Consider the following 13,252-nt stretch of genomic DNA (forward strand, 5'->3'; position numbering starts at 1 on the left):
CTGAAGTGTCTCAGGGCAGCATCCCCCCCCCCAGTGTTTTTTCCACCCTGACTGCAGCTGGAATTTGCCATCTCCCAGTGGCAGAGGAGAGGAACTGTGTGACTTGTGCTGGACACCAAACACTGCATGTGCAGATAAAAGGTAAGAAAAGAGTGCTCGAGGCAGAGCTTGTGTTCTCCAAGCAATATTCCAAGGATTTCAGTTCTTTGCCAGGGTGGCCATCCAGTGAACACAGTAATTTAAGGCAAGATTAAGGTCCCTTCCAACCCAAACCATTCTATGATTTCTGGGGTGAGTTTTTGGGGGGCTTTTGTCTGTTTGTTTTAGATCTTAACATAAGAGTGTCACCAAAATCTCCAGTATCCCACTAAGCAGCATTTTCATCCTCAGTTAACCCTGAAAAAGGGCTAAACAAACAGGAATCCAACAGGCAGCCTCTGAGAGGTGAGATTTTCCCAAGTCAAAATCTGAATTCCCATGTGAATTTCTAACATATTCTGCTCCGGAGGCAGAATCAGGTTTCCCACCCAGCTAAAAAGCTGCCTTTGCAAAGGTAGGGCAAATACTCCCTTCACTGAGTAGGTTTTTGGAAGCAGCACATCCCAGACGGGAATGATTCCTGAATCCCTGACTCAGATTTGTCCCATGGATGTGCTGAACAGCTCGAGCTGGTGCAGGACAAACAGGCAGGAGCTGCTGTGAGGGGAGGAGGGATTCATTCCAGGCCCAGTGACAATCCTCAGGAGACACAGACAAGCAGACCAAATCCTCTCCTGCTGCAGCACAGGCTGAATCCCAGGAATTGATTTGCAGCATCACAAACAAGCTGGTTTTCCTCACGTGGCCACTGATGCAAACAGCCACATTTAACTCTTCACGGGTCCAGTCTCACCCAGGAAATTATTTGCTTTGGTAACTCACGACCCCTGAAGGACAATAAAGTGTTCCAGAAAATTCTTCCCTTCTGAGTGACATGTCCACAAATCATAAAATATGAACATATTCTGTTTATTCCTGGAGTCTCCCTACCCTACCTTCACTCCTTTCACAAAATGAGGGGGAAAATAAGGTACTGCTTGGCTTGTTTATATTTAAATATCTGCTTCAACCAACATTTGGAGAGAGCATCCTAATGGACTTAGTTCCAAGACATTTCTTCTCTGAACAGACCCAGGTTTATGTTGACAGGCAGCAGATCAAGATGGTATTAACACCAACTGCTCACAGTTTTAATTCCATGAATACTGAGGCACTGCCATTCCTCCTTTTAAAAAACCCAAACTGAGTCCTTTTAGAAATCCTGGCACGAATGAAAGCCCACAGTTCCCACTGTATCTCTAATTTCTGTTCTGCCTTGCTGGCCGTATGTTTCTCGAATTCCCAGAAGGCATTAATTTGGGAGTGACTGCAGGCAAGGGAGAGGACAGATTCAGAATTCAAATTCATCTTGGAAAATGCCAAAATGACCTCAGGAGGCAAATGAAGCTCAGCAGGGAGAAGCAGAACAAGGTAATACACGGAGACAAGAACAACCAGCTGCTTAAAATCCAGATGGGAAACAACTGGATAAGTAATCTGGGGAGTCATAGCCCAAGGAACAGATAAGACACTCAAGACTTCAGCTTTGTTTCATTAAGATGCTGGTTTGGGTTTTTTTTTTTAATCTAGTGAGTTAATTTAATCTCTTGGAAAAATTTCCACACACAAGTACATCCAGGGCAGCATTAGTCAGCAATGCAATAAATATCCTTTAGGCCAAAATATTCCTGGTATGCTGCTGGAACTACTCCAAGAAAAAGGTCAATATCACATCCTTGGAGGGACAGAGGTGGGGGAGGAAATGCTGGGAATGGGGTTTGCTGTGACTGGACACGCTGACAGCTACAGGAAGTGAGGGAAACTGTCAAACAATTCAGGAGCTGGAAGGAACTTTTTGGCAAAAAAACAGGCAGCTTGCAGAGTTCACAGCAAGCAGCTGAAAGGTGAGGGGCAGAAGCAACTTACTGCTCAGGGAAAGTTGTCTCCAGCCACTTTTCCCTCTGCAGATCAAGATCTAACAGCTAAAAGCTGAGTCCAACCACAATCCAAGCAGGAAGGGCAGACAACTGGGAAATTGAGGCAACTGAACCTCAAAATAACTTATTCAGCTGGGCAGTTCTCCCTTCCCTGGCACACAGAGTTGACAATGTCACTCCTCTCTAGGAATTTGCATCCAAGGCATCTTTTGAAGAGGAGGGAAGCCAAGTAAAGAAGTGATTAACCAAAGAAACCATTTGTTTCAACAGCAAGCCTGAACATCAGTTATGGACATTTTTCTGTCATTAAGAGGCTGAACAATGGCTTCACCAGCTGAGTTCTTGACTCCTTCCAGCCTTCCATCCAACAAAATCCACATCAAACAGCTCCTAATCATACAGTTGTGCCTCAAACATTAAGTAATTGCTGTGATTATAAAATCCTAGAAGGTTTTGGGCTGGAAGGGACCTTGAAGACCAGCTCATCCCAAGCTCACCTGCCACTATCCCTAGTTGCACCAAGCCCTGTCCAGACTGGCCTTGGACACTTCCAGGGATCCAGGAGCTGCCACAGCTTCTCTGGGCACTCTGTGCCAGGGCCTCCTCATCCTCACAGAGAGGAATTCCTTCCCAATATCCCATCCAGCCCTGCCCTCTGGCAGTGGAAACCATTCCCTGTGTCCTGTCCCTCCATGCCTTGTCCCCAGTCCCTCTCCAGCTCTCCTGGAACCCCTTTAGGTGCTGGAAGGGGCTCTGAGCTCTCCCTGGAGCCTTCTCCTCTCCAGGTGAGCACCCCAAGCTCTCCCAGCCTGGCTCCAGCCCTCAGAGCACCTTCTATCATCTATCAATGTACACTTCTGAAGGGATCCAGCTGCAAAAGGGATTTTTAAGCTCGGATCTGACTTGCTCAGATGGTTTTCTTCAGCTGGATCAGCTCTGGAAGAATCTGGATCTGGTGGCTCCCATCATAAACTGGCTGCTCACCCCATCCCCATGAATTCTGCAAGAAGAAGTTGGCTGTTCTGATATATAAAATTAGGGAACTCCTAAAAGGAAAGGTTTGATCATTGGTTCAGCACAGAAACCAGGAGATGCCCAAACACCAACACCCTCCTGAATCAGCAGCAACTGTGGCAGCAAAGAGCCAAGTGCCCAGAGATGACTGAGAGGGAAGTTGTGAAGATCCTATCAGCGGAATTGCCATGAACCAGGAAGGGCTGAATTCCGAGCCTTCACCTCATGGAGTCACCCTGGTTGATCCCCTTTGTCTGGGAGCCTGGAGCCACAGCCTGGCAGGGATTTCACAGCGAGAACCCAGCTGCAAGATGGAATCAATACGCTGACCTCGTGCTTCCAGCCACTTTGATCCGACAGCGGCCGCTGGAGACCTTCCAAGGTCGCTCCATCACATTCCTGCAGGCTGCCTTTTGCCTGCTCCTGGGGGGATCCGTGTGTCCAGCAGCAGCCCCAGGAGTGACACTGGTCCATGGTGGGCTCCCACAGCTCCCACAGCACGTGTGGAACGCTCTAACGAGGCACTGGGGAGAAGGGCCCTCAGATAACACAAATCACCTCCCCACCAGCACGGGATTAGAAGGTCATTTGTTGCCAGAGTCTGCAAAAGGGCTCAGGCACCAGCCAGGAGTGACCTGCAAGGAAAAGTAATTGGGGTTGTGCCACTTGGCACGTGTGATGCACGAGGAGCGGGACTGACATGCCCCTGTCATTTTCTTAGGCATATCATATGAGAGATTCACAACCTCTCCAAGGATTCTTCTGGAGAAGCCACATTTAAATTGCTGGCTTCATCCTCGTGGTTGTTCAGAACTTTCAAAGCATCAGCAATCAGGGAAAAAAAAAAAACAAAACCCAAAACCCAAGAGATATCTTGAAGGCAAAATAACCTTAAAAGTGATCAACACATCCAGACTGTTCAACTGGAAAACTGCCCTTGGCCTCTCCCAGCAGCCTTGGCCAAGAGATCCAACCTGCTGAAAGCCAGAGGTAAAGGGAGGAAGATGAGGAAAGCCTTCTCCTCACTGTGTAATCCCAAAATTTCCCTTGCCCTTTGCGTGACTCCTTTCAGATTTGATTGAAGGATAAACCCCAGTGACACTACAACTTTTTTTCATACATAAGCTCACCTCAAAATCTTCACTGGAATTATTTTGCTGTGAAAAAAACAAAACAAAAACAAAAACAACCCAAGGCACCAAAAGGAAAAGCATTACTAAGAACAATATACTGAATTATGAATGCCTCAAAACCATTTTTAGATTTGTGTTTAAAAAGAAGCCCCAAAAGGAAGATGCACAGAGTTGACTTTAAATGATCTGTGTGAGCCAGTAAGAATATTTTTAGATATGTCATTCCAAGCACTGGAAACAGAAATGCTGTATTAAAGTGATTAAAGCAGCTTCTTTAAAAAAAAAAAAAAAAATAAAAACACCCCCCATCCTCCTCTGCTCTTCGCTGTCAAACTATGGAAATTTCACCTGGTTCCCTCAAAGTAAGAAACCAAACTCATTCATTATCCAAAGGCACTGGCAGAGCCAGCAGACTGCATTCATCCAAGGAATTCTCAGACAGATGAAATTTGTCTCAGTCACAGTGAGGAACTTGGAGGATGGAATCCAGTCAAGTTCCAGGGAGCAGAGGCAAAAGCCACAGTTGAGGAGGTCTCATCTCCTTGCTCTAATTAAAGGATTTTTTACCCTGATTTTTTTTTTACTATTGATTCCACTCCTGCTCTATTGTCAAACCTATTTTATTCTGCCATTTCTTTCCTGATGGGAGATGAGATCAGACCAAAGGACCACCTGAGACAACTCCTTACAGTATTCAGTCCTCAATAATTTTTTTTTCTTAATCAAGAAAAACTAAAATTAGTAGAAAGCCTGCAAAATATAAACCTTGAAATCCATGCATGGATCCCTGTAAGTAGTATAAACAAAATGGTTCAAACAGCCCCTTTTAAGATAATGTATTCCCAGCCTAGTTGAAGATCTAGGTTATAAATTATACTGTGGTCCTATTATACAGATGTGCTTCATTATTTAAGATTCTGTTTAGGAAATTAATGTAGAATATCCAGGGAAACAAGACCCAGAAAAACAGGGAACTATTTAGGTTTGCTTTATATTGCTTTTTGAATTCGAGAGAGGCTCCATCACTTTCTACCTTAAATATATCTCACTTTATCCTTCCCAGAGAACAACTCACCTTGCTTTTAGCTGATTCTGGGTTTGATACCCATTCCAAGAGGAACAAACAATGGCCTGGAGCTCGTGGCAGAGATCTAACACGGAAATTAAAGCAGGGACCGCGGATGCGCCCAGCTCAGAGGGCACGGAGCACAGGGAGCACCCTCTGAGCACAAAGTCCCTCAGCACAATTCCAGCACTTCTAGTCCTTCTCTTTTATTAGCAGCAGCTCCTGTGACAAAGGACATTTGCAGCTGCATTGCTTCCCACAGAAGCACAGGCCAGAGAGGAGCCTGCACACAACGTGCTGGTGCCAAATATTGGTATTCAGGTATTTCTTTGGCAGCTCGGGACACATTTTGTAGTATCCACGAGGATACTTCCAAAATGCAAGAAAACAAATCATAGAACCATTTTGGTTGGGAAAACCCTCCAAGATCATGGAGTCCAACCATTCCTCCAGCACTGCCAAGAACACCACTAAGCCATGGCCCCAAGTGCTGCATCCACAGGGCTTTAAATCCCTCCAGCAGTGGGGATCCAGCAGCTCCCACAGGGCTGCAAACAACACCCACATGGCAAACCTCAGCCCCAAAATAAGGCAAAGCCCTCCAAGAACTTAGACACAGGCTGCAGAACCTGCTCTGAGCCTCCTCCAATGAAAAACAGCCAGGAGGATGCTGCTGGCAGCAGCTTGTCCATGACTGTAGGGGAAAGGAGGACACACAGCAGCAGAGCAACCACCTCCAAAAGGGGTTTTTGGCAGTTTATTTGTGGAGGTTTTATGGCATCCTACCTCGAAAAGGAACTCTAGAAAGACAGACACAATCAATAACAATGTCAAACAACTGCAGCTGGCCTTTTTAGACCAATGAATCCCTGCCAATCCTTCATTTCTTTTCAGGTCACCACCACAACAAAGCTTTTATTTTGCCTTTTAATTAAAAGCACTATTGAAAACTGTTTGATATAGTCCTGGATCAATTACTTTGGCTTCAGGGATTGCTGGCAGCCTGGAGCTCTCAATTTGAGAATGGCTGGTCTGTACCCACAGAGCAGAGGAGAAAACACAGAAATCCAGGGACTGGCAGTGGACGATTCCCATAGTCCAATTCCATTCCCAGAGCAGCCTGTTCAGCCTTGCTGAGCTCCAGGGAAAGGTGGACTTGGCCTTTCCCTATTTTCCATTCCCATTTCTTAGCCAGCAGTTGATAAAGCCATAAGAGGTAACTTCTCACAGCCATCACCACTGCTATTCAAAGACCATTTATAGAAGAAATAATCACAATTAAAAGCTCTACAGAAACCGACCAGAGAACAAGAGAGACTTTTGGAAGCTCAAGGTAATCCTGAAGCATTTGGATGCCCTGGAAGTGTCCAAGGCCAGGCTGGACAGGGCTTGGAGCAACCTGGGATGGTGGAAGGTGTTCCTGCCCATGGCAGGGGGTGGCACTGGATCATCTTTAAGTTCCCTTCCAACCCAAACCACTCTAGGATTCTGTGATTCATGGGAGAGTGCTGAGCCTCTTAAAATTAATTTATTTTTTTAAAACCCAGGTTTTAACCCCTTTCCAGATGATCACTAATAGCATTGTCCCAGTGCTCCACACAAAATGGAGATGAATTTAACAAGATGCAACATGTGGCCAATGAACCAGTGGAATAACCAAATTTGCCTCTTTCCTCTGCCCTCTATACACAGCTCCGAGTATTTTAAAGTACTGAGAGATCCTGAACAAAAAGTTGATTATTTGCTCATTGTAAATTCAATTCTCTTAAATCTTACAAATATTTTATCTGGACTGGACTTTTCAAGGCAAGATGAGACAGTTTTATTAGAGCTGAAGGTGAAGAGATGACTTTTACTCATTTAATGAAGTAAGAAACAGAATTTTGCTGCTGCTGAGGAAATTTCCATTTTCCTTTTACCCTGTGACAATCAGGTGCCTTGAACTTCGGTCTGCTCTTCGTGACGGGAGAATTTCTGAGCAAAACCTTTTAAAGCCTAAACATCCCAGCAACTTCCTAAAGGAGAAAGTGTGACATCAGCCTTGAGCTCCCCCAGCCAGCCCTCAGCACTGGTAAAAAAAGCTGCACTTAGCAAACTGGAACAGACCCTAAGCCGGGGATGGGAGCCTAAATGGATGGTGGGAAGTGCACATGAATATTTATGAGTGTCTGGTGCAGAGCAGCAGGAAGGGAAGCATGGAGTGGAGTGAACTGGCTTGATGTAACAGGGAATAACAAGGAATGACACCTACCCAGCAGATGAACACACAGAAAGCTGCTCAGAGAATGGTTGGGATCATCTGCAGCTCGTTCCCACGTGCTGCAAGAACGGGGATACAAAGGAAGGAGCCAGGCCCTTTGCACAGGAGCACCATTTTAAACTCTAAGGATATGAAAAAAGCTGCCTGATCCTGCATTCCTCATGCTTTTTCTTCCCAAAACAGAGGGTATAACTTGATTTTCCTAAGAGTTACACCAAAAAAGATCTGCTCTATTCATTATTCAGGCCCAGGAAAACAGGGAAATGCAGCTCCTCAGGGCTCAGGGAAATGTCCTCAAGCAGCACCAGAGCTGTCTGGCACTCAGGAGAGTGACACTGAGACTCAGCCCTTCTCCCTGGCCACCACCAAAGGCTCATTTGTAATGGCTTCTAAAAGAAATCCATAACACTCATTTCAAGCCATGCCAAAAATTAAGTTTCACACACATTTGGGAGCATCTTTAAAGACCTGCCCTTGCTACTGAGAAGCAAATAGGAAACAGAATTTTGTTGCCACCCAGTTGTCATCAGAGCAAAGGGGTTTTAGTTCCAGTCAATCTCTCTGGGCAATAATCCATGGAAACAAGAGTTTTCATGCCTGCCCCTTCCTGTCAGGCATTTCCATAATTTACAAAAAGGGACCAATTATTCCCTTATCTACAACAACCAGTAATCAAATGATTAACACTTCAGTAACTGCCTTATAAAAAAGATGACTATGAAAATATGTGTTAGCTTGAAAAGCTCATTAATTCTCATTCATTCTTCTCTTTGGGCACCTCAGAGCACATTCACAGTGTTGTTTTCCACAATAATTCATCCAAGACAGAAGGAAATGGAGGCTGATGCACTTTTCTGACCTAGAAAGTGTTTTTTTCCCAGGGTGTTGCTGACAGCAGTGCCCAGCAGGGCCTGTAACTCCACTCCCCAGCTTTTTAGTCAAATTCAATATAATGCAGAAATCAAGGATTTCTTTTCTTTCTTTCCAAGAGATGCTTTTCAAAATCTACCAGCTCAAGGCCGGCTCATGTCTTAAATTTGAAGCTCTCAGCCTTGCTTTAGATTAGATATACATCTGGATAGAGACAAACACTTGGGATTAAATCTAGCTGAACATTAAGTCTCTGTAACTAGGAATGCAGAGCTAGTTAAAGTTATTAAAAACCTGCTCTCTTTTTCCTTAAATTAGAAATTTTTCATTTTATTCCTAATCCTGCAGCATACATTTTCCTGGTCTAATTCCTGCTGTACACTACTGTAGGTTTGCTTCAAAGATTTGGCAAAACAGTTATCAGAGAATGGGTTGGGTTGGAAAGGACCTTTAAAGATCATCCTGTCCAAGCTTTTTGCTGTGGTTTTCATTCTAAACAGCTCAGGTGGAACTCAAAGGGACCCCAACAGTATTTTCTGCCACTGCAAAAGATGTGAGCAGACAGTGACAAGAGGGAAAGTCCCTTGCTCCTCACAGTCACATCTCACCTGAAGATTCCTCCTCCCACTCAGACAGCTGAGCTGCCTCACTGGTATTTACTGGTCCATCTCCAGTGGACAAGAAATTGCCTCTAACAGGCAGAGCAGCAATTCTCCCAAAGGAGCCTTCCTTTTACACAACCATTCCCAGGCATACTACGTAAAAACCCAGGAGGGTTTCACAGCTGACAGCTACACACTGAAGGACAACCAGAAAAAAGCCTGCTCTGCCACTGATCCAAGCATTCAGTGCCATATGGATGTATTTTATGCAGTCCCCGGGCATTTTAAAACCAGCAAGAAGAGAAGCAAAGAATTGTCACTTGTGTTTAAAGCTCAGCAGTAGCTAAAGGGGAAAGGAAGAGGCAGGAGAGAGTATTTTGTATTATCCATCTTTTTCTAAGGCAACATCAGCCTGTTAGCTGTGTATAGGCAATTTAGAATCCTGTTTTATTTAGCACTACACACTTTTTTCTTGAGGGAGATGCCAGTTAGTTTTAGCTGGTATCTGCATTTCTCAGAAATAAACTAAGGCACAAGTTAAGACTGATCATGACTGACCCCAGGGTAGAAGGCACAGCCTGGACACATAAAGCTGGGAAAGGCATCCCTTTGCATTTTGGGATGTGAAAGGATCACACAGATCAATAGAAATGTGCAGAGACTCATTACAAGTTTAATGACGAACTCAGAACTCCTTCCCGCTAAGCAAATCCTAATCAGCACTGGCAGAGTTGATAAAAGCAGAACAATATCCCTGATTATTAATGCACAGGCAAGATTTCCTTTGGGATCTGCACCAAGCCTTGTGACAGGGACAAAAATACCCAGTGATAAATAGCTTCATTAATTCTTGTGGGTTTTGTCAGTAATTAGCTTGACTCTTCCTCCCAAAATGGGAAATAAATGAAAGAACACAATGCAAACAAATCTTGTTCTGTTTGCTCAGTCACAGCCACAAAGAAATGAAACAGTAAAAACGGGTCAGCCTCTGGTTCTGTCTCAAAATCCCACCTTGGAGCTCCTTTAAACAATGAAGGTGCACACTGAAAAGTTTTCATATAAAAACTGGGCCGTTTTTTACCATCCCATTGTAGAAAAGAATAAAGAGTCAACCCCTCACTGGTGAACAGGAAGGAGCAGATCTATTAAATGTAATAATTCAATTACTCTGTCAGTATAGTAAAATAAAAAAACATGGAAATGCTACCTCCTAAGCACAGCTATAAAAATTCATTTTAAAATCTGCACCTTATGTTCTAGAGATGAAATCTCTTGTCTGGTTTTCTGCAGAGGAATTCCAAGCCAAGCCTGTAACATAACCAGTGCTATTTTCACAGTCTGAAAGGTTTTGAAAAGCAACAAAGCCAAAAGGAGTGTCACAAGTGGAAGACCTCCAGGCAATCCCAGTTCTCCTCTCCCAAGATAACACCAAGCCTCTGGGAAGTGACACAATGCCACGTGAGGAGCCAGACTCCCAGGCTTCTGTTGGAGGAAAAGCTGCCACCTCTCATGTTCAGAGGGCTGGATCTCCCATCATTTCGTACACAAGGGGCAAATATTCTGATTAAATATGGCTGAAGGTAACTGAGGTCTGCAGAAGTGTTTATGAATGCTGGGTGTTTGTTTTTTCTTTAATTTAATTTCAATTAAATTGGTGTGGAAGCCAGAAACTGTCTTCAACTTCCTACAGCCAAGCAAAGTAGGAGTTTTGGCTTGGAGGAGGAGCCTTGGAATCCTGTGAAGAGCTGAAACCCAAATGCTGCCATGGGGTAAATGAAACATGCATGTGAACTCCTGGAACAACAGGGAACAGCATGAGCAGGAAGGGAATCTCACGTGCCAAATGCTGCACTGTGTGGTAAATGTGGCTTCATTCAAATCAGGAAGAACAAACCCAAGATAAGGTAACCAGAAGATCAAGATTTGGAGGAGCTGTGCAGATAAGGAAAACAAAAGAACAGGGAGACACTAGAATTTTGCCCAAGCCCTAAGGGATGAGACAAAGCACCTAAAGAAAAGGTCCCGAGCAGTTCTGACTCCTAAGAGGTGCAGGACAAGTGTGACAAAAGCACGGAGAGGCCAAAAGACACCATGGGCATCCAGCTGTGTCCCATCCTGTGCCACAGCTTCGGGGCAGAAATCTTGGCCCTTTGGAGGACAGGGATCAGAGGGAATAGCTAAGATCTACACTACAGTGGCTGTGAGAGAAATCCACATTAGGATTGAGGATGAGTTGAACACCAACCAGAGAACAGGAATTGTGGGGGATACACTCATGTTTTTCTGGATATCACTTGGTTGATTAACTAAAGGGTACTCACAGGGCACCTTTACATTTCAAAGACTTCTGTGCAGTCTCTCATTATTTGCCAGGAATGAAGAAAATCTTCAAAATTTACAGACGCACGAGGATATTTTTTTTCACGACAGCCTGAGCATTTTGCTTTCCTTATCTTACATAGTTAAGGTTTTTAAAATAGTTTCCAATGAGGCTTCAAATATTCTCCAAAGGATTTTATCTTTACTGCTCACAAAATACCTCAGAACCCTCAACCGTAAGCACTGGTAACACAAAGCAGCACTTGGAAATATGGTAAAGCACATGCCAGGGATCTTCTGACCAGGTGTGGATGACTGTGGAGCTAAGGAAGAAGGAAGATTTAGTCCAAAAGTCCATGTGACCACAGTCTCTACCCAAAATTTCTCAGGAGCACGGCACAGTGAGTGGAGGAAGGAGCTCAGAGCTGTGGGAATTCCAGGTGGACCTGATCAACAACTCAGCTGGCACATGCAGCACAAACTGGAAAGAGGGAGACATTCCATGCAGGAGATGTTATTGGGAAGCTGCTCCTGCATCTCAGAAATTATTTTTTCTGAAGGTGATGAACAGCAGCAGTTCTTGCAAAGTCACCTCTTTTGGACTCCTCACTCTGGTTTTAAACACTGGGTTTCACCCTGGGAAGATGTATTCCACAACTGGACTGGATTCTATCCCCAGCATTTAGCTAGGTGGTATTTCTAAGCACATTTCTGTGAGGAAAAAAAGCATATTTAAGAGCATATTTGTGAGGCAGAGGAGTTGGAGGATGACTGGAGAAAGGAAGGAGGAACAGTGATAGATCCTGGTTAGTGACATCCTGGCAGGTGACATTTACTATTTCCTTCTTCCAAAAAGAGCCTGCTCATTATTGCTCCAACAATCCCAACAGCACCACTCCAGATAAACATCATCTCAGCAACTCAGTTTTTGGACAAAGTATGGATTCTGGATCACAGTGTTTGGGTTGAAATTTCAGAACAACTCAACTTTATCCCAGGTTACTACAGCTTTGCTGTGAGCACAATGAGACAAATTAAATGGTTTTAGAGACACCTCCAAAAATTCAATTCAATTCAATTCAATTCAATTCAATTCAATTCAATTCAATTCAATTCAATTCAATTCAATTCTATTCTATTCCTATTTCTATTCTATTCCTATTTCTATTCTATTCTATTCTACTTGCTTCTCACAAAAATTTGGCCTACCAAGTTTCAGAGCCCAATATTGAAGCTTTATTATTGTCATACAAGGGTGGCTCAATATTCACTTTATATATGATGGCAGTTAAAGCCCATGGGGGTGAAATCACCTTTTGAGGCATCTACTGCATCCAGGTTCTATGATTCCAAATTTCCATTAAAAACCAGTGCAGGACTGAACAAAAACCCACCAGGAGACCTTCAGTAATTAAACATTCATAAGATCCAATTTTTACATCCCAGTATTTTATTTTTAAATACCTAATTATCTGCTTGTAAAAGGCTTGAAAGAAATAAAATGCCACATACGGAGAAGCAGCAAAAGTAATTAAGCCACTCTGGACAGACGTTACGTTGGAAGGGTGGGGAGTGGCTCTGGAAAGCACAAATTCCACGTGGGCAAAAGGGGAAGGAGACAAGAGCTCCTCCATCACCTGAAGCATGAGGGATCCCTTCAACTGATTTTAAATTTACAGCCACCTTATGTCCTCAATTTAAGTGAAAAACTAAATGCTACCAAACGATTTTGGAAAGAAGAAGCAGACACTGAAAACATAATTATGAAATTCTGGATTAAATACTTTTAACACAGTATTTGTTCCCATAACAAACCATATTCATAGGCAGTTTAGACAGAAATCTGCATAAAAATCCTCAAACAGAACAGTGTTTCCCAAAAGTAACTTTTGTTAAATAAATTGCAAATGATAGGCTAATGCATCATCTAATATGGAAACACTCCTGGATTCCTCAGAATTATATTCCTGAGG

The 13,252-nt window shown here is 43.7% G+C and overlaps 1 protein-coding gene across 3 annotated transcripts in view; it reads right to left on the bottom strand.

The window, feature by feature from the left end:
* RAB6A (RAB6A, member RAS oncogene family) overlaps positions 1 to 13,252 on the bottom strand; it is a 42,754-nt gene that overhangs the window by 17,922 nt on the left and 11,580 nt on the right. The gene's annotated exons all lie outside the window — the stretch shown is intronic.

This window comes from Vidua macroura, chromosome 2 (genome assembly GCF_024509145.1).
Source record: "Vidua macroura isolate BioBank_ID:100142 chromosome 2, ASM2450914v1, whole genome shotgun sequence".
NCBI classification, from domain to species: domain Eukaryota; kingdom Metazoa; phylum Chordata; class Aves; order Passeriformes; family Viduidae; genus Vidua; species Vidua macroura.